Source organism: Euprymna scolopes, chromosome 3, assembly GCF_053919585.1.
Source record: "Euprymna scolopes isolate OS-2025 chromosome 3, ASM5391958v1, whole genome shotgun sequence".
Taxonomy (NCBI): domain Eukaryota; kingdom Metazoa; phylum Mollusca; class Cephalopoda; order Sepiida; family Sepiolidae; genus Euprymna; species Euprymna scolopes.
In genome coordinates, this window is record NC_136484.1 from 97,203,400 (window position 1) to 97,230,899 (window position 27,500).

The window sequence follows — 27,500 nt, forward strand, 5'->3', positions numbered from 1 at the left end:
TAATGTCTTTCGGCTCCCTTTGGTTAACTGTCTGGCTGACCGCCTAACAGACCACCGTATTCTTTGTGCCGCTTAAAATGTGCACAATGTAGATACAGACAAGCCGACCATCTCTGGAACTGAACTATTGACTTTGCTGAACGAAAATCAATAGAGAGGAAGTGGGCGATGGCATGGTGCCAGAAAGAGCTGAGGAGGCAGAAAAAAATGGTCAAAGAATCTTTGGAAACTCTTTGAAGCATTATAAAAAAAATTATGGATGGGCAACTTTAGTAGGCACCAACAAAGAATTGCTAGTGAAAACCATACAAACATACAGAAACCATTCTATTTTTCAGTTTATGAGTTCTGATCTACTCCCCAATCCCCAGCAACCCCTTTTGCGCCTTCTGTCTGGACAAACTAGCGGATTTATTCCTGGCTCTGAGGCCTCGGATTAATAGATTCACTAGATGTATAATTTTATGAATAAGATATATATATATATATATATTAGCGATACTGGGAGATGGGATTCCAATATTTTTCCTGATTCCGATACAATTACCGATTCTGATTCTTTTAAAATCTCTTAATATATTATTGTAGAGTTGTTGTTTTTTTTTAATTATTATTTTCTTCACAATTATCATAAAACCTACATATTATTATATGCATATATTTTTGCAGACATAAAAGAGAGAGTTTTACTTTTACTAACAGTTCAAAATCAATAAATATTTATCATTTTATCTTTAGTACCAGAAATTGAAAATTAAGTTTTAAACAAACATAAATGAATAAGTAAAGAATCGTTTTTTGGCATCGAAAAATATACACTGATTTTTTCGATACTGCTACTCCAAAAGTTCGAATATTTCCAATTCCAACACTAATATATATGCTTCAAAGATGGAGGTAAAAGGAAGACCGTTTTTGGTGTAGCATTAATAAAAAAAGATGAATATTCTTATATATTATTTTTTTAATGGAATTCGTTGAGATGAGTAATTTGTGTATTTATTTATTTGCATACTGTTAGTCTTTTAACCACGTTTTAGCCAACTTATCCTCTGGCCTTCTTCAGGTGATTAACTTCGCGTAGATAAGAATGCTGAGTCTTGTAACTGTATCCTAAGTAATCACTGCCTTCCATAGTTGTCTCACCACGTTTTAGCCAACTAATCGTCTGACCTGATTTGGGTAGGATTGAAACCACTATCTAAAATGCTCACCTGAAATCGAAAGACTCAATGCCTCTATCCAATTCGGGGCCCATGGTGCAGTGGATAAGGATGTTGAGTCTCTACGGTTCTAGGTAAGATAGCGGTTTCAATCCTATCAAAGGAGGTAAGAGGATTAGTTGGCCAATACGTGGTTAGACGACAACAACTGTGGAAGTCAGTGATTATGGGGGATACAGTTACAAGAGTTAATATTCCTATCTCGTTGTGGGTTAATCTCCTCAAGAGGGCAAGAGGATAAGTTGACTAAAACGTGGGAAAACAACAGCTACGAAGATGAAGATAACAGCCTTCAAATAGATAGATGAATATTCTTATTTTATTTTTTGGATGGCGCAGAGAAAAAAGTTTGGAACTTTTGCATAGCAGTAAAAAGAAAAAAAAACTTTTTTATTTTTTTTTTTTTGTTTCGAGAGGAGATTTACTCTCGTTAACATTTTCACAAATTCATTTCTTTTATGTAACGTCTTGTTCAAACTTACTTAAAAACAAACCAATTTTTTTCCCCCTGCTTATGAAGTAAATTCTCCAATTTTCTAGGTTTGCCAACAGCCTTTTCGTCTCATTTTAAGACTTTTTTTTTAATGCTGCCATGATTGTGCTTTTGTTTTGTTACAAATATCCTCCTCTAACACTGCCACGAGTGCACTCTAGATTTTTTAGTGCATTTTGTTCTGACCTCAGCCACCTTTGCTTGTAAATATATCTGCATTCTAAAGAGATTCCGGTTCCACATTTTGAATAGTTTCAACTCGTTTAGTTGAAACCACTATCAATAATTTCCCCCACTCTTTATCTGTGCCTAAACCTAAACATAGATTCCCTGAACAAAGTTTCTTTCTTAGAACTGCACCCCTGTGGAACTCTGTTCCGTTTTCCTGCTTTCCAACTGACTACAATATGGTTGTCTTCAAGTCCAACATGATCAAATTCTTGATGAGCCATCCTCTTAAGTAATGCAATTTATCAAATGTCCACTACTGTCGATGACTGGCATGTGCCCCTTGACCATTATACATTCATTAACCCTTATCCTCGAGTGGCCCTCTGGCCTTGATACGTGGTGACACCTTTCTAAAAACAACCCCAAAAAACTCTACATTTGAAGAAATATTTTGTATTATTTGGATCATTCGGACTACTGTTCTCATCTCCAGTGTAATTCTCATGACATTTTGACCGATTTAACCTCCGTTCTTCTTTAATGCTTCTAGAGTCATTCTGTCAAACTGGAGAATATTTTTATTTTTATTTTTTTTTTACACGGTAGTCACCACTTATCAAGGCCCGGAAGCCACTCAGGGATAAGGGTTATTGCAAGTACAGTACATTAGTGTGGAGATTTGATGAAGTGTTTACTTAAGGGGGCGGTTCATTAGGAATTGTTAACGTTGGACTTGAAGACATCCAAGTTGTAGTCAGGTGGGAAGCAGGCAGACGGAACAGAGTTCCACAGGCGTGCAGTTCTAAGAAAGAAGCTTTGTTCATGGAATCCACGTTTTGATACACGGAATATGGAATGGAATCCATTGTTAAATCCATGAAGGTTGCATGCTCTGTTTGCATCAACCAGGACTAGGTAAAAGTCTTAAGTAACTAAAAAATAGATTTTTGCATTCATTTGTTGAACTTTTTATATTGACGAACCTAGAGGATTCAATCCTCTTTTTATGAAAAAAATATTTTTATCGTCTACACTGAGGGCTGAACATTCAACCTTCAGAAAAATCTCATTTAGAACTGATTTTACTTAGTACTTTATCCATTACGCCACAGGTCCTTATAAACTTTGTTATCTGTTCAAATAATCTTCTTTTCTGGCTTACTAAATTCTGCTGTAATCATACATCATTCTATAGCTGCTTCAGACTCGCTACAGCCGTAATCATGTAGAAAGTAGACTTCATATAGATGATAATCTCTGTTTATAAGTGCCAGGCCACACACTTCAATGACGTTAGTTTTACAAGGAGGACCATATGAACGTGTCATCTTCCTCCCACAATTCACACCCAAGATTTCCAAATAGTCACCCATTTTAATACTGACCAGGTTCAACGTTGCTTAACCTGGATGATCTAACAGGAATCGGCGTGTCAAAGTGATTATAATCATATAATTTAAAAACGCACCATCATCATTGAAGATAATAATTACCATTGGTATTTTTAAGGGATCTTTTTGGTCCCCAGACCAAAGGAGGGTGGACCTGTAAATTCAGCCTTATCTATTCGACTGTTTGCACTTTTTTCAATAACAATGCCTTGCAATTTTTGGAAATTTTGCACAAACATTAAACATGATATGAGTAAAAAAGTAACAAAATGGATTTTCTGGGAAAACTCTAGTTTCCCCCCCCCCCCGCTGGGGGTGCCTTTCGGGTTAAAATCGCTAAAATTGACACTTTTGTGCTTATTAAAAAAAAATGGATGCCTTGGATTTTTATAAAACTTTCTAAAAAGTTGTAACTAACTGATTTCTATATAATTTTGTTTGTCTATACTTCACGATAACTCTTGGGTGTGCCGCAGGGACTCTTTTAGGGCTAATAAAAACACTCCATTTTATGGGCTATTTTACCATATTTGTCCCAAATGTTCTGTGCGTATCTATTTAACAATTTTGCATTGTGCTGAGCTCAAATTTAAATATGTTAAGGCCTTGGGGAATTTTGGGGATAAATGGGAAGGGGGCAAATGACAGACTTAGTCATTTCTTTTTTTCTGCATGGAAATTTACATATGTTAAGGCCTAAAACTGCACCGTTTGTTTATTTTTCACCAGGATTTGACGTCCCCTGTGGACTTTTGGGGCTAAATAACGAGGGGTCAAATGATGAACTAAGTCATTGTTTTTATGTCTCATTCACTGTGCACTCACGGGGAACCATGTATTCTTCACTTGTACTTTTGAGGTCTCCTCTTTAAAAGGAACTAGCTGGCAGCCCGGCATTGCCTTGTTGAACAAAATGCTTAAACATAATATTTTAATTAATGCGGATTGTGTATGTATTATTATAGAAGAAATTATTTGCGGCAATTTTGAATGGTACTCCTTTTTATTGTAAACTGAACTTGTTAAGAAGAAAAAAATGATAATAAAATGGTTATGTACACACAAGTGATCATTCGATCTGTAGTCGAATGCTTTACCACTAAGCTACATCTCAAGATTATGATAACTCTTTTTTTTAAGAAGAAATGATTTGCTCAAATTTTATTATCTCCCTTTGCCAGTGTAACTATAATATTCCCCTCGTTAAAATTCTTCTTTTTTATTTATATTAGAGAAAAGCTGTTTTTAAGATCGGATGTTTTTTTTTTTTTTTTGATTTTTGATACTCATTGGATGAATTTCTGTACAAAACATATTCTAAGAACTGCCAAACATATAAATAAGTTATATTTAATTTATTTATCGCAGACTGTTATCCTTATTAGTTGTTGTTTCACAACGTTTCGGCCAACTATTTCTCTGGTCTTCGTTAGGTTGTAATATGGGGATAGGAACTCTGCATCTCCTAACTGCATCCTCAGCAATTACTGGCTTCCATAGTTGTTTTCGTCTCACCACGATTTTTTGGGGGCCAAGTAAGCCTCTGCGTAGGATTGAAACCGCTATCTTCAAACACTGCTCACCTGAAACTGTAGAGATTCAACGTCTCTATCCACTGCGGCATGGGCCTGAAGGGCGATCTAGGTTGGATTTTTTTTGTTTTATAAATCCTTGTTTATCTATTATCCGATCTTCCATGATCGAGTCCGTACTGAATGGTATATATATTATTTTAATTAGAATTCATTACCACCTGGCAGAGGCCAGAGGAATAGTTGGCAGAAACGTTGTGAAACAGCAACCAACAACTTTAAAAAAAAATTTTTTTTATTACATTTTCACCCCAAACAAGGCACATTGCCACTTTGGTGTAGGGGGCTACTATCAGGGGCAGCAACTACTGGGGCGCTATGTTGGGATTTGGGCAGCAAGATGTCGGTTCACGTTGCACTTGAACTTCTGCATGTCAGTACAGTTGGGGAAGCAGGAACTTGGAATGGAATTCCAGAGTCTAGCGGTTCTGGGGAAGAAACTACTGGAGTAGAAAGATCTTTTACATCTGGGGATCTCTACTGTGAAGGGGTGGGATTTAGCTGCCTGTCGGGTTTGTCGAGGGTGTCTACGTCGTGGGGGCACAAGTGTCTGCAGTTCGTCAAAGCATACACCATTAAAGTACTTGTAGAACAGGCAGAGGGATGCAACGTTTCGTCGATAGGACAGAGGCTGAAGCTTAGATGCCAGTTCAGGGCCTATCAGATTGGCGACTGTTTTTGAACCTTGTCTAGGAGCAAGAGACTAGTAGCAGATGCACCAGTCCAAATGTGACAACAATACTCCATATATGGGCGAATGGTGGCCTTATAGAGGTACAGGATACTTTCAGGTGTCAGTAGTTTTCTAGCCCGGTAGAGAGAGCCTACCTTTTTCGCAGCGGCCCTGGAAAAGTTTTCCATATAATTGTTCCAACTCATGTTTCCTGTGAACGTTAGGCCAAGCAGTTTGAAAGATGTACTCTCGGACAAGGAGTCACTGGCCATTGCTATTGGTGGCAGAGAAGGTTTCTTGTAATTATTGAAGGAAACCAGTTTAGTCTTGGCAGCATTGAATGTGACCATCCATTTATGTCCCCATTCCACTATAGATTGGAGGTCATCCTCTAGTGTTTTTGCCATTTCTTTAGATATGTGTTCATTTGTTTTCCTGTCATGCCTGTTATAGAGTGTAGTGTCATCAGCATATATACCCATCTCAGAGGCAGTTTTGTCGGGGAGGTCATTAATAAATATTAGGAACAATAGAGGTCCAAGGATAGACCCAAAGCACTCCCACATTTATATCCCACTGTTTAGACATACGACCGTCGAGGACAACCTGGATTTTTCTCTTATCTAAGAAGGACCTAATTATGTTAAGTCTTCTACCAATGATACCGTATGATTTAATTTTCCTGAGGAGACCCTTGTGCCATACCCTGTCAAAAGCCTTAGATATATCTAGAGCTACCGCTCTGCCCTCCCCCGCTTTGTCCAGTGAATGGTATATACGTTCAGAGATTACAGTGAGAATGTCAGCTGTGGAGCGAGCATGTCTAAATCCATATTGTTTGTCAGTCAGAAGTTTAGCATCTGTAAGGTGCCGGACTAGAGCCTGGTTAATTATGGTCTCAAATATTTTGGTGAAAAGTGGGAGGAGGCTAATGGGGCGATAATTTGATGGGTCGGTTCTTTCGCCAGAATTCTTGAATATTGGTACCACAAAAGCAGTTTTCCAACAGCCCGGAAAGCATGATTCATTAAGGCATTTGTTGTAGATTTTGGAGAGAACTGGGGCTACTTCAGCTGAGCATTTTTTTAATAGCACAGCTGGGATGAGATCAGGTCCACATGCTTTTGAAGTGTCAAGGTTTTTTATGATAGCGTGTACCTGAGCAGGGGTGATTTTTAGATCGTCTAGCGTGGCGTCTGTCCGCAAAGGAAAGTCAGGCAGGGGGTGGTTGGTAGGGTCCAGTGTGGAGTTCAAGGCAAACCGGCTGGCAAGCATATTAGCCTTGTCGGTTGCTGAGCAAACAACCTCGTGATTGTTGGTTAGCGGGGGAATTGTTGATTGCCTATTATTTACTACATTGTTGTAGATTTTCCAGAAGTCATGATTTCCTAATTTTTGTGCTTTGATTCATTTTTTAGTGGTTTTAGTAAATTCTCTCTTAGCTGTCGCTATTTCTTTCTTAACATTACTTCTAGCTTCTATATACTTCTGTTTGTTTGAACTGGACTTATGTCGGTTAAATCTGCAGTATGTGTGCTGCCTTTGAGCAATGGCAGTTGTGCAAGTCGAAGTAAACCATTGGGGAGAGTGGGGCTTGCTATATAATTTCCGCATGGGAACATGTGCTTCCATTGCTGTTTTGAACCATTCAGTGGTCTCATTTGCACACTGTCCAGCAGGAAGAGAAAAAATATTTCCCCATGGGGCATCTCTGATAAGATCTCTGATGGCTTCCCAGTCAGCCTTTTTATAATATCTCGTTGTTTTGAGAACTGGCTCTTCAGTTTTGGGTCTAGAATTTAGGACGATTTCTACCATTATCACTGCATGGTCAGCGTTCCCGAGTGGGCTGTCAGCATTTGTTGTACAATCCTCGGGAACTGTAGTCAGAAACAGATCTAGAAGTGATGCGTGTTGTTCTTGCTGGTCAGGGAAACGGGTTGGAAACGTAACCATTTGTGATAGGGAGTGAGATATAGCAAAACTATGTGTTGTGCTGCCCGCTGGATCTGTGTGAGTAGAGAATTTAAGCCAGTTTTTGTGGTGAGTATTAAAGTCACCAAATACATGTACCTGTGCGCTAGTGTCAAGGGAGAGTGCTGTGTCTATGCTGTCAGAGACTTTGTTTATTATGGTGCAGTCCTGGGTCGAGGGAGAGCGGTAGAGAAAATAAAAATAGCTAATGTTGTGTTGTATGTTTAGTCTAAAGCACATAAAGGCTTAATCGTCCGTTTCTAGGTTTGTTTCTCTAGTCAGGGGGAGGGTGTTACGAATGTAGACTCCAAGTCCGCGCATATGTCTATCAGAGTCCTTACGGTAGAGTGGGAGATAGCCAGGCATGTTAAAGTAGTTAGAGGGGATGGAGGAGTGTAGGTTAGTCTCGCTTAGCGCTAAGATATCCGGGGTATTTGTTAGATTAGGATAATAGTTCTCAATAAATAAATTAATGAATCCTTATTATAATAATTATATATATATATATATATATATACACATAAGTTTTGTGTAAAATTTGCAAAAGATAGACTCAGCCATTTTGGAATTCATAAGGAAGGAACTCACACATCCACACAAAGTGATTTTTATATAGTAGTAGAGATAGACATTCATACCAATATGATGAGAAGGTTAAATCGAAACAATCATTAACGTATTAATCCTAACTTGTAATTGCTTACCACCAACAGCATGTAGAAACGATGAAAACTTAAAAGAGGACGTTGTTCAGAAAGTACTTACACAGGTTATGTTTTTTTATTTTGTAAGGAGATCACTATAAAATTTGAAATTTATTTATCATACATAGAAAACGCGGATTGTTTGCAAATACATACAAGTTTTGCAGAGATATGACTTTTTTGTGGCTTCCACCATATTTTATTTTCGAGGATAATTTTATTTGACATTGACAGTGCTGACCTTAATGGTAAAAATATGTGCTATTATGATAAAATGATATATCACGTGAATCTATCAATCCGATGTGTTGAGGGGAGGATAACTCTGCTAGTTTGTCAATGAAATGATTTTCAAAATGCCGTTTTTATTACGAGATGTCTTTCTCATTTTTATTTTGTGGCTCCATGTTGCTTTCACAGTCTTTCACAAAATTAGGTATTGCTACAGAAGTAAAAATATTCTCATTGAGTGCTGCTGATGAAAATTTCCACATGCATGCATTCACTTCATTTTGAATCATTGTTCGCATTTTGGGTTGCCTAACCGTATCGTTTCAAGAAATAATTAAAACTAGCAGGACCTGTGTAAATTCCATGGGATGAAAAATATATTTAATCGACAAAGATGTTTTGATGAAGCTGATATTTTTCCAGGGTTTCCAACTTTCACGAAAAGGAAATTTCACAAATTTGACCTTATTTTTTTAAAGCAGTTTGGCCCTCAAAAATTATGTGACCTTTTTTCACAGCGTAATGTACAAACTAGTTTAAAAAGGATGTCCAAGGTTGCTAGAGTGGATATCTTAAAGCTAATTTTCACGAATTTGGCCTTTTTTTATAGTAGTTTGGCATTTAAAAGTTGCATTTGGCCTTTTTCAAAAAGTAACGCCTGGACTACAAAAAGAACCAGAGTTGCCAGATACAAGTTTTTAAAGCCAAATTTCATAAATTTGCCCTTCTTTGAAGCAGTTTAGACTTAAAAAAAAATTCATTTGGCCTTTTCAAAGCATCATGTGAGGACTAATTAAAGAAAGAACCAGTAGAATATTATATAGATTTTAAAATAATATGAGAATATTTTTTTTATGGAGGTCAAAACTTATCAAGGCCTGGAAGCCACTCGGGGATAAGGGTTATTGCGTGCACCGTAATCAATGGGATAATATCGTAGTAATCGTTAGTAATGGAAATTTGATAAAGTGTCTTACTTAAGGGGGCGGTTTATCAGGAATTTGTCAGGAATATTGCTTCCTTCTGATTAGAAAAGTGTTTCTGTATCTCGACATGAAGAAAATGAAGGAAAAAATCTTCTGTTGTCCTCAAAGATTCATCGATCAGTTGGAAAACCTAATATTACAGTCAAAAAGTAAGGAGACTTTTTCCCTATTAAATTTATATACTTGTTACAGATGTATGCGAACATAGTAACTAAATTAGCTGAAAACAAAAAGTAACACTTTCTTCAAATACAGAGATATTAAACAAATGTAAGAGAATGGCCGATTCGACATACAAAGAGGGGATGGGGGTCAGGAGAAATAGATTAAAGAAATAAGTGAGGTGTTCAGTTATTTACAACTTACAGCTAATTAGAAGAAATAAAATGGATGTGTTTTCAAACAGAGCTCATAGAAATAGGAATAAGATATATATATATATATATATATATATATATATATATATATATATATATATATGCTAGCAGTCTGCCTGGCGTTGCATATGCTTAAATATGATAGTTTAAATCATGCAGATTTTGTATTTATTATTCTAGAAACAATGGTCTATCGATCATTATATAATATAGTGTAGTAGGAAAAAACTAAAACTATATATATGACTTGGGTGCCATCAGCTAGAATCAAAACCAAAACATAATTTTCCACTCTCATTCTTTAGCCTATATATATATGTATGAAAATAAATTTATATAAATAAATATATACATACACACACACACATATATATATATATATAAATTCACTCATCATACATATATATAAATCATATATATATATATATGTTATATATATATATACATTATACATACATATATATATCATATATATATGTATATGTTATATATATACATCATACATATATATATATATCATATATGTATACAACATACATATATATCATATATATATGTATATGTTATATATATACATCATACATACATATATCATATATATATATATGTATGTATATGTTATATATATACATCATACATATATATATCATATATATATATATATATATACATCATACATATATATATCATATATATATGTATATGTTATATATATACATCATACATATATATATATCATATATATATATGTGTGTGTGTGTATATGTTATATATATACATCATACATATATAAATATCATACATATATATATGTGTATATTGATTGAGATTGTCGGACTGACTTCCTCATCTTGGTTGTTATTGTCACAACGTTTCGGCCGTTTTGCCCTCCGGCCTTCGTCAGGTGAACGGTTTGTTAGAAGTCTCGAACCCAACCCTTTATTATTATTACGGGGGTACTGTGTTCGGACTCCAGCTAGGCTTTGGGACATAGTTGCTGATTCTCTGTTTTTCAATGTTACTTTTCCACTGCCTTCGTTCAGGATTGAACTCAGCACCTTTGTGTAACTGTAAACTTTGATACAACGTCTAGGACCACTCGGCCATATGTCACTAGGACAATTCTTAGTTGGTTTTTGTTAATGTTAAACCTATGTTGTTATTCAAGGTTTTCTCTCTCTATCAGAGGTGTCCAAATTGCATTCAGCTCTATGCTTGGTTTGCTCAGTAGGTTGTTATGTCCGAGCATGTGAGCTGTTTCTTTAAGTTTTCTCACTTTCCAGTGGGTCTCTCTGTTTATTATTTTTACTTCATCCCATAGGGGGCGATGATCCCCCCTCTCCATCCAGACATGGTTGGCTATACCCGATTTTTCCGTCTCCCCTTTAGTTACCGCTTTTCGGTGTTCTTCCACCCTTACTTTAAGGGGGCGGCATGTTTCACCCTTGTAAACCTTTCTGCAACTGCATGGGATGGAGTATATGCAGTTTTTGGTCATGTTCTCATCCATGCGGGGCTTCACTCGTACCAGGTGTCGTCTGAGTGTTGACTCGCTTTTGAATACCGTCCTGATGTTGTAGGGGGCACATATTCTCTGAATCTTTTCGGAGATGCCTCGTATGTATGGTAGGCAGACCGTTGGAGGTTTTTTGGGTTTCATTCTCCTCTCTCATACTATTAACACGTCTGGTGGATAGTATGCTATCGGGGTAGTTGTTACGACGGAGGGTATTCTTCAACCTGACCATTTCTTGGTGGTATGTAATGGTGTCGCTACTTATTGTATTACATACCATTACATACCACCAAGAAATGGTCAGGTTGAAGAATACCCTCCGTCGTAACAACTACCGCGGAGGGCAAAACGGCCGAAACGTTGTGACAATAACAACCAAGATGAGGAAGTCAGTCCGACAATCTCAATCAATGAAAACAACTCATCTCAAAAATACAGACAATTACTATATGTGTATATGTTATATAAATATCATACATATATATATATATGTGTGTATATGTTATATATATACATCATACATATATAAATATCATACATATATATATGTATATGCTATATATATATATACATCATACATATATACATCATATGTTATATATATACACATCATACATATATACATCATATGTTATATATATACACATCATACATATATACATCATATGTTATATATATACATCATACATATATATATATCATATATACCATATATATATATCATATATATACCATATATATATCATATATATATATACCATATATAAATCATATATATATATACCATATATAAATCATATATATGTCACATATATATATCATATATATATATATATTATATCATATATGTATATCGTATATATACATTATATCATATATGTATATCATATATATACATTATATCATATATGTATATCATATATATACATTATATATGTATATATACATTATATATATATATACATCCATCATATATATAAGCATCATATATATATGCATCATATATATATATATATATATGTAATTCACTCATCATTCCTTTTTTTTAAAGATGGAATCGCCCGGTCCTAGAGAACAAGAAGCATGCAAGCACAGAGTTTTATAATCATATGGCTGTATATAGCCGGTGTTGACAGCTTGAATAATATTGGCGGGCAGAGGATTTAGTCATATCCTAACTACACCAAATTTCCTAACCTCTTACGACGTTCCTTAAAAAGGATCACATGTTGGATTCATTGATGCATAAAATAAATCATTTTGTCTATGAAAATTAAAGGGAAATAACTCTCACAACTTAAATTAATAAATTTCCTTTTTTAAGGTAACTGGTGTAGGCTAACAATAAATGAAAATAAATTTAATATAATAAATCTCGCCTGTCTCTTTAAATGTATGTATGTGTGTATGTATGTTTCAAACTTTTGATAGAGGCGACGGATTTTTACAAGATCGGTGTCGTTTTGAAGATCGACCATTAGGACGACACATAAAAAAATTGGCTAAAAACATTAATTCCTTCACACTCAACTGGGCAGGGGTCACCTTTTTCGCCGATATTTTTTTAAAGTAATCCCCTCTTTTCGATTGGCTAGCCTTAATTTAAACATTCATCACTTCCGATTTGGTAACAGCAAAGATGTCACTTTTTTTTCACGTTCTTCTCCTTCGCGATACGGGTTCGAGCCTGCCTACCTACTTTCATTTTTTTCTTTTTTTTTTTTTTGCTCAACACACACCTCCAAACACCCGGGCAATGCTGGGCACCCAGGTTAGTTTAATATAAATAGAATAAAAAATAAACAAATCAACTTTTCACAATATTTCTGAATAGAACTATTAAAACAATTCTCTTCTGGAACTAATTATTAAAATAGATAATTTTAAATTATTATGCAAATAAGAATACACCTTGAATATAAATTTCTCTTTGAATAAATAGTATATATAGAAATCATGCTGGAATCTAAGTGTGCAAATGTCCGTTTTCAGTAAAAAATATAATTCGTAGAACAGTGTACATTTTGTAAATATTTATCAAACTGTGGAAAAACACAAACAGACAGGAATGCAACTTTTACATCAATTATAGTAAATATCTAATATTATATTAAAAATATATAATAAAATATCATAATATAATTTCTTGAAAAATATATGTAAATGAATTTAGCAATTTTATTACCTGGAATCTTTGTCTCAGAATAAGCCACTTTTGACGTTTTTTATAAGTACACAGGTTCAAACTAATAAAAAGTTGAATGTAAATTTTGGACAAAGTAGAGAATAAGGACCCCAACCGTCTTCATTGCAAAGAAAGAAACAAAACAGATTTTGTTTGACACCAGTTTGACCTTGACCTTCGCGCACAAACATTCCCGATTGCTTCGCAGATTTTCACAACTTAAGAGTGCGTTTTTATATTTACAAACTTTTTTAATAAAGCTATTTAAACCAAACTTTAGATTGATATTTTTATTAAAAAAATAAAAACGAGTTATTTACTCGCTACCAAGATTGATTTTTGGTCCCCCAACAAAAGGAGGGTAGACCGTTAAATTCACTCTTGTCCGTTCATCCGTTTGTCTGTCCGCACGTTTCTCCACAACTACATCTTGGAAGGTTTTGAAATTTTGCGCAAACATTAAACATGATATGATAAAAAAGTAACAAAATGGATTTTCTGGGAAAACTCCAGTTGCCTGCTAGAGGTGCCTTTCAGGTTTAAATGGCTAAAATTGACACTTTTGTGCTTATTAAAAAAAATTGATGCCTAGGATTTTTATAAAACTTTCTGAAAAGTTGTAACTAACTGATTTCTATACAATCTCCTTTGTCTATACTTCACGATAACTCTTGGGTGTGCCCCAGGGACTCTTGTAGGGATAATAAAAACACTCCATTTTTGGGACTATTTTACCATATTTTCCCAAAATTTTCTGTGGTTGTCTATTTTGCAGTTTTTCATGGTGTTGAACTCAAATTTAAATATGTTAAGGCCTTGGGGACTTTTGGGACTAAATGGGGGTGAAAATGATGGACTTAGTCATTTCTTTTTTTTTTTGCATGGTGCAGAACTCAAATTTACATATGTTAAGGCTTAAAACTGTACCGTTTGTTCATTTTTCACCAGGATCTGACGCACCTTGGGGACTTTTGGGGCTAAATGGAGGGGGGCAAATGCTGAACTTAGTCATTTTTTATGCCTTATTCACTATGCACTCACGGGGGAACATGCATGCTTCACTTGTTTTACGTAGAGTGCTTTTATATATTCACAAAACTTTGAAGTGAAGTCAGTTGGGGTCCTTATACCCTTTTTAGTCCAGTATTGGCCACTTAAGAATGGAGCTTCTGTCCGCAATGTGTGAGTGAGCATCATGAATATTTCAGCATCCATTGATGGACGGATCAAGAGGATTTGATTAACCAATTATTTAATAAAAATTCAGTAATTCTATTTTAGGAAGACAACAATCGAACGTTATTCTGCACAATTACCAAAGCTTACAATGTTAGGAGTTAGCGAAGATATCGGATGTGCTGAGGATTATACTTGAAAATCGAATCATTTCTTTCTCATATTTTTTTACTTTTGTCGTCACCACTTGTCGAAGTCAAGAGTTAATGCAATGGAAGGGATTGCCACTTGAAAGATGAGGAACACTATTCGAGTATCAACATTGATCAATGGTTTGATGCAACGATGTTTCTGTTCAGTCCTGGAAGACAGTAGATACTCTGTAAGGATAACTGTATTTAAAATTTTGAGGCAAGCGTTGCATAATTTCACAACCACACTTCCTCTTAATCGGCACTGCTTGAGTCCAGCAGCAAAGAGAACTGCTAGACGACTGGAAACAATGGCAAGATAAGGGAAAAGCACAAACAACCTTCTGGAATTGCCAAATGGTCACTCATTTTTTTACCTGACCAGGTTTAACGTTGCTTAACTTCGCCGATCTGATAAGAACCGGTGTTTTAACATGATTATGCTGTATATAATGGTATTAACTGAGTTTCATTTTCACAAGAATTTGTTGACATTGGATATTAAGACAATTAAGGAGCCACCCCTTATCAAGGCTGAAAGCAATTCGAGAGTAAGAGTTGATAAAACAGAAATTATTGCTAGCTGAAACTAACATTGATCAATGTTATGAACTGTGTTTGATTAATTGCTAGGCTGGGTGCCGGGCGTTGTCGAGGTGTTTGGGGGTGTGTGTTGAGAAAAAAAAAAAAAAGAAGTGGTAGTAGGCAGGCAGGCTTGAACCCATGACGTGAAAGCAGAAAAGAAAGTGAAAGAAAATCTGACGTCTTACCATTACTCCATGACGCGACCAGAAGTCTAACACGTTCAAATTTAATGCAGTCAATCAAAAAGAAAAGATGACTAACAGAAATGGCGTTGCTTTTAAATCTCTCACAAAAGGTAAATAGACACCAGATCGTTTTTAATGTGTGGAAAAACCATCTCCCCCAAAAGGGGGCACTCTGGAAGTATCCAAATAAATAGTAATTATCTCAGTATGAAGGGTTTCCCCTACATTGACCAAGGACTAATTACAGAACAGATACTACCCGGCCCAAAGGCCAGGGGTTTGTGTTTGAATAGTTTCACTTTATTTATACAAAACAGACAAACAGCCAAGACGACGGCACGGTGGGAATTTTGTTTAACTAGATCAAAAAAAAAAAAAAAAAGAAAAGAAAGAAAGAGACGATGTCCGTTTGCGAATCTGAGATATTACGATCTGGGAAGTATGTGAAAACTTCTCGTAGGATCTAACCGACGCAAGAAACCCAATACAAAAAGGCTTTCCTAGACATACACAAATGCTTGCGCCCATTTTGCCTTTTACATATTAGACTAGCCTGGGTGTCTAGCGTTGCTCTGGTGTTTGGAGGTGTGTGTTGAGCAAAAATAAAAGTGGTAGTAGGCAGGCAGGCTCAAACTCTACCGTGAAGGAGCAAAAAAAAAAAATATGAAATACAAAATGTGACGTCTTTGATGTTGCGCCCATCACCAAATCAGAAGTGACGTAGGTTTAAATTAAGGCTAGACAATCGCAAAAGAGGGGATGAAAATATCGGCGGAAAAAAAAAACGACCCCTCTCAGTAGAAAAGTGCCCAATTGAGGGCGAAGGAATTAATATTTTTATCTATTTTTCCTATACTTGTCGTCTGAAGGGTTGAGCTTCAAAACGATACCAATCTCGTGAAAATCCATTGCCTCTGTCGAAAGCTTTTAGGAGACATACATACATACATACATACATTTAAACAGACAGGTGAGATCTATATTATAGATGGGGTGGTCTATGAATGACAATTGGGATTATTTGATTTTCAAGCGTATACTTTTGGCATGTTATAGGTTTTTTATAATGGTGCTGTATCTGAGAATAGGGTACATACATGGTGGTGGTAGTAGCAGGAACTGCTTGGGAAAACTGGTAAAGAAATCAGGAAGAAACAGTCTTAATTGGCGATGAAAAACTGTTATAGTTGACAGTGGGGTGTATGTGAAACCGAAATAGAACGTGTCATTGTTGTTGTTGTGGTCGGGTGGCGGCGGAGATGGTTGATTGATTTGGGTGGCGGTATGGAGGCGAAGGAAGTAGCTGCATAATTGTATGTAAATCGCAAGAAAGCAAAATAGCAAGCACAAAATGGTGCAGCGTGCAAATGCACACAGCAAATGCACATATGATGAGGAAATTTAAAGAACATCGAAATTTGAAGAAGAACGATTAAAAAAAAAAATGAGAAAAAAGATATATGAAGAATTTATAAAAAAAAAATGTGGAAAGAAAAGAAAAACTACGTTTAATTCTTCACTAACACATGAAGTCAAGAGAAATAAGAAATAAGAAACAAATAATTTAAAAAAAAAAAAAAGCAAGAGAAACGCAAATAGATTTTAATTCTCTTTCTGCAGGGAAGGGTTGGTGGGTGGGTGGGGGTGTTGTGGCGCAGCAAGCGAGAGGTAAATAACGCAACATGCAAGAAGGAAAAGACGACTAAAAAAAAAAAAGAAATTAAATTTATCAAACTTGATTGGAATTAATTATAGAATTCTCTTTTCTCTTTTTTTGTTTTGTTTTCAAAATCTAATTATAATTGAAGATTATGACATTTTTACTTCTTTTCTTTGCTATAAATACTTGAGTCTGATTTTTTCCAACGTCAGTTTGAAGTTAAAACGCATTCTAGAACGTGGGTTTAATATATATATATATATATATATATATATATATATATATATATATATATATATATTTAAATATTATTTATTAATTATTAATTAATAAATAATACGTGCATAAAAGTAAGTATACATGCATGCTTCAGAGTTTACTTACTCCTCATCAGTATAGCTAGACTTTATTGACAAGGATCGAACTTACAACGGCTCGATAAGTAGTCATATATATATATATATATATATATATATATATATATATATATATATATATATATAAGGCACTTTTTCTGTATGTGTGTCTGCGTGTGAATTAATTTCTTATAGACTCTGAAACGGCTGCACTGATTTTTTTAAAATTTCACACGAAAGTACTTTATGTGTCTGGAAATATTCTTAGATAGTTTTTTTTTATCGGAATGAGCTTGAATATCGATAATCGAAAAAATCCAATTGGAGAAGTAACAGAACATTTTTGGCCAAAATTAGCACCTTTATACAGCCTTACATACTAAGAGCAATCAAAAGTAGGTTCTGTACAGTGCAATGTAGGTTACAATGTATTGTGAATTAAGTCCCTGTGGGGAGGCATGCGAAGTTTTCTCTTAATGCATTGCGGTGGGTTCCTGACTAGAGCAATCAAGAGATTTGTCCGATTTCGATGGCAATAAAAGTATTGGAAGTGTGGAACATCTGTTGATACTAATTCGTTCCCGGGCAACAGTGGGTGTCCGTACTAGTATATATTATATAAAGAAGCTTTGAGCATTTTATTTAAAAAAAAAAATACTTAAATAAAGATTTAAATTTGCAGTGTTATTCAGATAACATTTTCATTTAGGTAAGCATTGATAAAAATAACCGAATTTCTTAGCTTAATAACACTGTTTTTATTTTTTCGATTTTTTCTAATAATTTTTTTGTGTTAAAATAAAAAAAATGCGTATGTTCCATGCGTATCATGAATGTTTTCGGTTCTTTGTCAAATCATCATAAGGTTAAAATGGAAATGAACAAAAAATGCTGGAGCATAGAAGAGTATTTCAAAAGGTAGCAAGAAACTGGCATGTGAAGTCAGTTGGATGGCAGGAATAGGTTTTCACAGTTCCCGGAAAGATGTTAATTTAGATTCCTCGACATGAGAATTAGCATCACAGGATAAAAGTGTATTACGTTAAGGATTTTTAAAAATGTTACTAGTTTCATGTGCAATGCTATTTATTGTTGATTGTTGCATTTTGATGACAATGGATTCAGGTATTTCTAATATTTTTATCTTGCTTTTGAAATGCAACATTTCGGTGTCATTAACTCGGATTTGAATTAAATTGGAGGCGGCAGTTATGTTTTCGGAGATGTTGGTCAATTGAGTTAGAGTTTTCTGGATGCATGATGAGGCAGTGTTATAAAGTAGTGGTTGTAAAACCAATGTAGCTATTAGATATATTACATATAACAGAAGTTATATATATATATATATATATATATATATATATATATATATATAGAGAGAGAGAGAGAGAGAGAGAGATTCTCACAGTTGAGTTAGGCCATGGGGTTTGTTCCTTCCTAATGGAGTCAGAGAGTCTCCCGACTGGTAGTAATCGTGTTACCCTGCACTGATGATTCTCGAAAGGATGAAACGCTAGTGTCTATAGGTATTAAAAAAATTATTATTGTAATAATTATTTCAGCCCCTTTAAGAAACTCGGTTCTTATTGTTGAGCACTTTAAAGTTGAAATAGAAAGTCGGTTACCTAAGCTCGCATGCATAGATCATGATGTTATAATCATCCTTATGGCCGGATGTTACAGCGTTTAAAAAATAAATGTTAAAATTTCAACGATATTTCTCGCCGTTGAGATTGGCCATGGGTTTATTCCTTACTAATGGAGTCAGAGATGGCTTCGTAGCCAGGTTCAAGTCTCCCGACCAGTAGTAATCATGTCACCCTGCACTGATGATTCCCAAAAGGATGAAACGCTAGTGTCTGTAGGTATTAAAAAGATGATTATTGTAATAATTATATATATACTTTATCTTCTCATTAACCATTATTACCAGTTTTACATTTATTTTACATGCTGATATGCATTGAACGTCTTTGAAAAATTGATTAAAAAACTAGCCTCTCACTAAGTCTTTATTACACAGCATAGTCACGGTGACACACCAGTTCTTATTAGATCACCAAAGTATAGCAACATTGAGCCTGGTCAGTACCATATGGGTGACCAATTTGGTGAGAATGAGATGAATGTGCAATTTGGGAATAACAAGCGCTGTATGTATGAGGACGTCGACACCTCCTGCAAAAAAATCTTATGTCATCATCTCTTTTAATGGGGATATACATGTGATTGAGGATCACTTGTGAATTTCATACGCCCATGAAACTTCCTCCTTTGGAATAAACTGGTTAAACTCGCCTACGATGAGTGCCGCAGTTTCAATTTTTGTTCATTTCAGCTCTTTATTTCTCTCACGTACATCCTAATCACTTCCCCACATATTTTTCTTGGACTACCTTACAAACATACCCTGTTAACTCAACTGTTTACATCTACTAACTCAAGTATTTTCAGCCATTCTTCCAATATGGACATACCAAGGACTTCTGCATACATCGTCCTATCCTGTTCATATTTAATCTTGATCTGAGGTTAATGAAAACAGATTACACATCCATCGTTCCATTTTTATATCATTTCGCTCCATGCAACACAAATACTCAGACCTCAGTAGCCAGTCGTTTCCTTAAATTATCATTCTAGATTCTTCACTAAACATGCTGAACCTACTCTATCCAATCCTTACTGTTTGAATCACACTAACACCAATGGTATTACTAAGGTTAAAATAAACTGACGAAACTCAGAAGCTTCACCATTCAAATATACTTTCTCCTGAAGCTTTCAACCTTTTTCCTTGTCTTATCATACTAGATTCTTCACTTGGTCTGCTGGTTATTAATGTTAGAATTTCACTGAACTTACTCTAGCCAATGTTAACTCTTTGAATCACAACTCTTTCCTGTACTCCAATGGTATTAATAAGGTAAAAAAAAAAAAACTTATGACGAAACTCAGAAGCTTCACCATTCAAATATACTTTCTCCACATCTGAGATTTCATCCTTCTCCATTGCCTCACGTTTCCTGCATACAAACTCGGTGTCATTTCTTAACACATTCGCTGCCAACTACGAGTATTCTCGTACCCTGGTATTTGCTTAGACTTGCTCGCTACGAGTAAACTCGTAGTAACGAAATTCTTTTTCTATTAGTCAATGCGTGCTCTGCACGTACGATAACTGTCTTTAACTTGAACTGGCATCTCAAAATAACACATAGTGAATAGAATGTTCACGAGTTATCTCGTATTTGTCCCCTGCCAGGTATTATGATTTTTTTCTATCGAATACGTATATAAGTTATAAATTGAATGATTCACTATAAATAAAAACTGAGTTATTTTTTATTACAAAAAGTATGCAAACTGATAAAACTGACAATTCCTTTAGTAAAAGTGGCTCGTGACAATGACTTTTAAAATAATACAAATTTAAGAAATATTTCATATTATATTCATATGCATTATTTGTTGGCTTTATTTTAGGAAATTGCAGAAAAATAGCTTCGCAATGACAATAAATTTGATGCAGCAATAGCTGGCAGCGAATGTGTTAAACGTGCCTGTAATTCCACTGCACTTCTTGTATAATGACTGCTTGCAAGGACCACAAAAAATTAAGTTGCACCCGACATCCTTTTCTACAAACTGAGCGGGGGAATTTTTCTCTTTCTGGTGGATTTCTAATGTTAGAACCACTGAATCATATTTTTGGTTTTTAAAACAATCATTCTCGGATCTCTAATTTCCTTACCATTCTTCCAATCATTCTTGGATTATTTCAGAGGCAAGTACTAAATTATCCTCATCAGCATTATACAGCATCGCTTCAAGACAATCAGGATGAAACAGACAACGTTTCTTAGTCATAAATGAAAACAATGGATTCACGTTTCTGAACTTTTGAGATGAAGATTGGTTATTCATATTATTTGGATTCTTCGGACTATTATTCTCATCTTGAGTGTCGTTTACACAACGTCTCGGTCGGTGTAACCTCCAACCTGCTTCAGGCGTATCTTGTCGAACTTAGGTACTTTTCTATTGAACTCAGGAATTCGGACAGAATTTCACACAGAACCCCCCCCCTTTTGTTATGCTTTACATTTAAGATGAGAATAGTAATCCAAAGAATACACATAATACGAATAATAGGTTCAGTATTGAACTATTATGTATAATAAAAAAAAAACAATTATGACAATTATTATTACGATAATAATTTTTCCTAAGTTTGTTTTTGTCAGAAAATATCTAAATTTATTACAGCTCCAGAATTAAATAATGTAAACACTTAATATCGATTGAGCTCTATACTTTAGCTAAAAAAAATAGACAGAATCATTGAAATAATTGAAGAGTAACTGAATAAATTTAAACTGTTACTTTGTACAATCAAAGTAATTTTGGTTCCGGCCTATTCTTGTCTCATTACATTGATTAGTATTTTAGGATTCTAACAAGTTGGTGTCTCCTGTGCATACCGCTTACATATGCAGATGCAACTGTTTCTCTCATCAGCGTCGTTGTCTCTAACCATAACCCTGCCATTCTGGCTTTCAATTGATGTCGAGAAATATCAAGAGAATTGAAAAGAAAGTTTTAAAGATTTGTTTTGTTTATAGCTTGCTTTTCATTCATTCGTCCTTCTGGTGTGAATAGTATTTCTTTGTTCTACAGTCAGTAAGACATTAAGGATGAAACTGATTAGTTCTACCGCAGAATAAGACAGAAAATTGGCCGAAGATAGAAGCAGTCTCTACCAACTTGCATTACCGAAGTTATTTAAACTCAGCCTGGTGTCTCCATCTTGATAGTAATGGCCAAATATCTTCAGCCATTGTATTCTCCAACATTTTTCAAGAATCGGTTGTTATTTTTGGACCATTGGCCAAATGGATGTTATTGAAGACTGTGGCAAGTAAAAATAAATCTGTCATGATCCATATTTATATGCCTCCCCGCAAGAGCAGATTTAGACACAAATTAGGCTTTTAATGTAAGTAAAATCTTGCTCTCCCACACAAGGCATTCTGGATTGCAATAAAAATTAAAATGGCCTTAGTTTAAAAGGATTTTTACTTTACTGATGGAAGATAGAGAAGATGTAGTGTCATATCAAAACAGATATGAAGCCATAAGTCAACCCCTCTCCAGCTATGGTAAAATAAATGGTTGATTTTTCATGAAACAGAGAACCCCCACACCAACCCCAAAAATATACATGCAACGCAATGAATAAAGATGTAAAGTATAATCATTTCTTAGTGACAATCTTCTGAGGGTTGAAAATTCAATCCTTACCACAGCTGACACTAAAAATATAATTAAGATTTTTAATTGTTTAAGGCTGACTGAATGAGAACAATCTATCACATGAATAAGATAAGTTCAGTTTGAAATTCTATAGAGATTCTCGAGTTTGACAGAAAGATTTCTAAGTTTGACAAGACAACACCTGGTTGGTGGTTGGTTGGTCGGTTGTTTTGTTTTACGGCATATCAACCCTTTTCAGATTATTTAATGCTGAATCTGGTGATTTTGAAGAACGATTTTTTTAATATAGTATTTTTTTTTTTTTTTTAGGTCGTATTCTATTTAACCTATAGTTGGGATCCTAACAGGTACTATCACTCCAGGTCAGAGTGGACCTGGGAGCAATGGCAATTAAAGGGTGGCTCCGCACTCCCTAAGGCTTGCAACCTGGGGCCTCAGCATTGGATATAGTTTAAGGTCATATCCAGGATCCTAGTTGGTGGTAGTAGCCAGTATATAACGTGATAATAACAACCAAGATGAGATAATAGTCTAAATAATTCAAATAATATGAAGAAAATAAAAAAAAGAGATATTACAGATATGCAATGGAAGCTCAAATTGACAGCGGTTTTCATATTAAAGCAATACAAAAAGAGATAATGTGCCACAGAAATTGGAATATTTCAAAATGTACCCTTAACGTGTTGATAATTTTCCAATAATAAATATTTTTATATAAAATTGAAAACGACAGTCTTTCTTTTTCAATCATCTAACATGTAAAATTATCTTTTTCGATTTTCAAAGTCAGACCCAAATAGCATTTAAGCTGACAAATCAAACTTAGATTGCAATTAGCCAATTTTCTTTTCAATCAATAGAAAAAAATAGAAGTCAGCAAGGGCAATAACTTATTTTAAATTGAATAGTGTAATGAGAGCTGTCTATAGTTTAAAGGTGTGCCAACAAAATTAAAATTAAAATCTAAAATTACTTCACTACAAACCGGATTATGTTAACTGGTAATGGGTATTTTGCTAGTATATATAGCTGATGATCAGGGTGGCATTCATATGCACACAAGATACTTAGTTTACCCAGTCAACGAATATGCACTAATATGTAATCTTGATCCGCTGTCTCCTGGAAACACATGCAATGTCACATGGCTAGAAGGGAGAGTGAACAAGACGGGTAGGATAATTCATTAGAAGTCTCAAAGCAAATGCACATGTAGAGAAAAACTAAGGGACCCAAAATTTTCATAGCCGGGAATGTCCACTGACACTAGTAGAAGAGAAGGCAATATCAACATCTTAATGACCTTTTTGTAAATTCGAGAATATTCTCATTTTTTTTTTTTTTTTTATTGTTGTGAAGCTTTAATTTCAGATTGCAGAGGAGCAGAGACATAAAGTAGGATTTGATTGTGTTTTGCATTCAATCACAAAATTTTCGTGAACTCCGGTGTATTTTAATTGATTACAACTTACGAGATATTGTACCTCCCCTTAGAGGGGAGGTATATGTCCCAGTAAGTACAACTACTTTCTGTTAAAGGCTTTTGCTAATAAAGATGAATTATAAACACTCACCATATCAGTTGATTTGATTCTGTTGTTTGGTCATCCATTTTTTCCCTTTATTAGTGATGGGACGGTTCCAATATTTTTGTCGACCTTAATACAATTACCGATTCTGTACAAAATTCATGATTCTGATACAATTACCGATTCTGATTCTTTATAAATCTCTTAATATTTTACTATAAAGTTGCTATTTTTCTCGATCACGATAAAAATACATGTTAAATATGCAGATATTTTTTCAAATGTAAAAATACACTTGTGGGGGATGATTGATAGATTATGTTTTGCTGGTAGTTTCAAATCTATATAAGTAAATTAAATATTTATTTTATCATTACTACCAGCAGTAGAAGATTTTGCTTTAAACAAAAATAAATAAAAAGACACAAGAATCGTTTTTGCCATCGGAAAATAAACATAAATTCTTACAATTCCTATACCGATTCTGATGCCTCTCAAGTTTCGATTTTTCTGGTTTTAGATTCCGATTCCAATTCACCGTCCCAACACTACCTTTTATGTCTACATTTTCTTGAATTAAAATCCAAACTTTCTCCTTCCTAGCAGCATTACAAAAGTTAAAGTTTTTATCACGTTACTCAGAAACCTTATTTTTAAATACAATGCACTTATGCGTGACATATTTTCACGAGACGCATTCCGAATATAGTTAAATACTTACTTGGAAATTTATTGGGAAGTCTTATGCTCGCGGGGCATTTGAAGGCAGAATTGGATTATGTTAAACCGATTCATTTTTAAGATCGTCTTATTCCGACTTGATACGTACCTGGAAAGAAAACAAAAAAAAACAAAAAAACACTTTCAGACTTTACAGAGAAAACAAAAAGGTCACATAAGAAGCTAGACACGATTCTGAAAACTTTAAGAAATGATTACAGTAAGATTAACAACTGTTCAGTGTATGACATGGCGTAGTAAGACACGGTCCTTCCTCCTCGTCTTCATTGTCACGATGCGACTTCCACTCTGGGCGAATTCAGCTAGATTCCTGCAAAGGAGAGAATATCTAGGTTGGTTGTTTGGTTGGTTTTGTTTTACGGAATATCAACCCTTTTCGGGTTATTTAATGCCGAATCCAAAGATTTTGAAGATTTTTTTTTTTTAATAGAATATATTTGTTGTTTTCACGTTGGTTTCTATTTAACCCATAGTTGGGACCCTAACAGGTACTACCACTCCGGGTCAGAGTGGACCCGGGAGCAATGGTAATTAAAGGGTGGCTCCACACTCCCCAAAGCCCACAAGCTGGGGCCTCACCACTGGATATACTTTAAGGTCATATCCAGGACCCCCATTGAGGGACTTTTACCCTCTTCAGGGGGGCAGTCGGTGTATTCTAATGCCCCACCGACAGGGCCGAGTATCTAGGGAATGTTAAATTCACAAGCAGTGCCTAGTTTGTGTGGCATTCTCAAGTGAGATGACTATAATAACGTTAGTTTTTAGCGGTTTTTTTTTGCAGGGAAATGTTACTGTCGTCTTGGAGACAGCATCTGGTATTTCCAAATGGTCACCCATTTTTTTTTTCATGGAAATCGCTCCACACAAGGCATAAAGCCACTTGATGGAAAGAATTAAAACATGATCAAAAACTAGTCAACGATAAGTGTTAGATGGATAGATACTGACTCAGAAAACAGCAATTCTTCCCCTTTGTCAGAATCATCGTTCATGGAACAAACGGACTAAAACACAAAGTGAGGGAAGCGAGAGTTACGAGGCTGGCAAAAGTAAGCTCCATGTCCACTTGGTACTGGTCACGCTCAACCTTGTTTAATTTTTGGCAATCAAACAATTGTCTGTGTGTCAACGTAACTATGTATACGATAAAAATTAGGTTTTAGTGTACATTTCACTAGTGTTAAGTGGCAATTGAGGTCTGTTTATCTTTGGAAAGACTTCTATGAATTGACGTAAAAATTTTTCAAACATAATCTTTTTTAAGTCTCAAAGAAAAACATCAAAATATGTTAGTAAGCATTAAAAAAGTGACAAGAATGGGGATGAACACCTGAAGTTTTTAGCATTAACAATAATTTTAAGTTTAAGATGATGCTACAAAAATTTCAGGTTCGTGATTGATATGATAATTCGGTTACATATCAGATTTTAATTGCTGGATTGGTTCATTGTTTTTGTTTTACGGCATATCAACCCTTTTCAGGTTATTTAATGTTGAATTAAGATTTTTTGAAGAAAAATTTTTTAATAGAATATATATATATATTTTCAAGTCGGTTTCTATTTAACCCATAGTTGGGACCCTAACAGGTACTACTACTCCGGGTAGGAGTGGACCTGGGAGCAATGGCAATTAAAGGGGGGCTTAACACTCCCTAAAACCCGCAAGCTGGGGCCTTAGCATCGGATATAGTTTAAAGTCATATCCAGGACCTTAAGTTGCTGGAAGCCAATGAGGTGTGAATTGAGTTGGCGATCCTAAATTCGACTTTGTCTTATAGTATAGAGGTAATCAGTTGAGATCCATAATATGCCTAATGGCTATTAAATAGCTTTTACACAAAAAATAAATTCTTTAAAAGTTTGTCAAATTAAAACAATCCCAAAATGGTTGATATGTCGTCAAACAGACAAGCTTAACTTCATGATTAAAATACGTGAATACATAGATTTTTCAAATTAAGCGGATCCTTCAAAATCACCACAACAAAAACAAAATCAACAAAACACCTAAAGACAATAAACAGCAAAACCAAAGCCAGCAAAGTTTATCCGTATGTTTACTAGAGACGGCTTTATTTCATGAAGGAAGACATATAAAAATATAAAAAGGCAAAAATAAAGATGACATTTTTCGTCATGAATAGATAAGAAAGAATCTGAGTCATTTGGCTAAAAGACAAAGCAAAATAATAAGATTTCTATTGAAGCAGTGTTGTTTCGTTTGAGAGAATAAGTCACATATAAGAGTATCAGAGGATTTGCTAATTTTATACAG

The 27,500-nt window shown here is 34.9% G+C and overlaps 1 protein-coding gene across 13 annotated transcripts in view; it reads right to left on the reverse strand.

Moving 5' to 3' along the window:
• Positions 1-27,500, reverse strand: part of LOC145257798 (protocadherin Fat 1-like) — a 954,816-nt gene that overhangs the window by 583,873 nt on the left and 343,443 nt on the right. For all 13 annotated transcript variants that reach the window (XR_013864025.1, XR_013864024.1, XR_013864023.1 and 10 more), the window contains exon 3: positions 25,200-25,307. The gene's annotated coding sequence lies outside the window, so the exon portion shown is untranslated. The remainder of the gene's footprint in view (positions 1-25,199; positions 25,308-27,500) is intronic.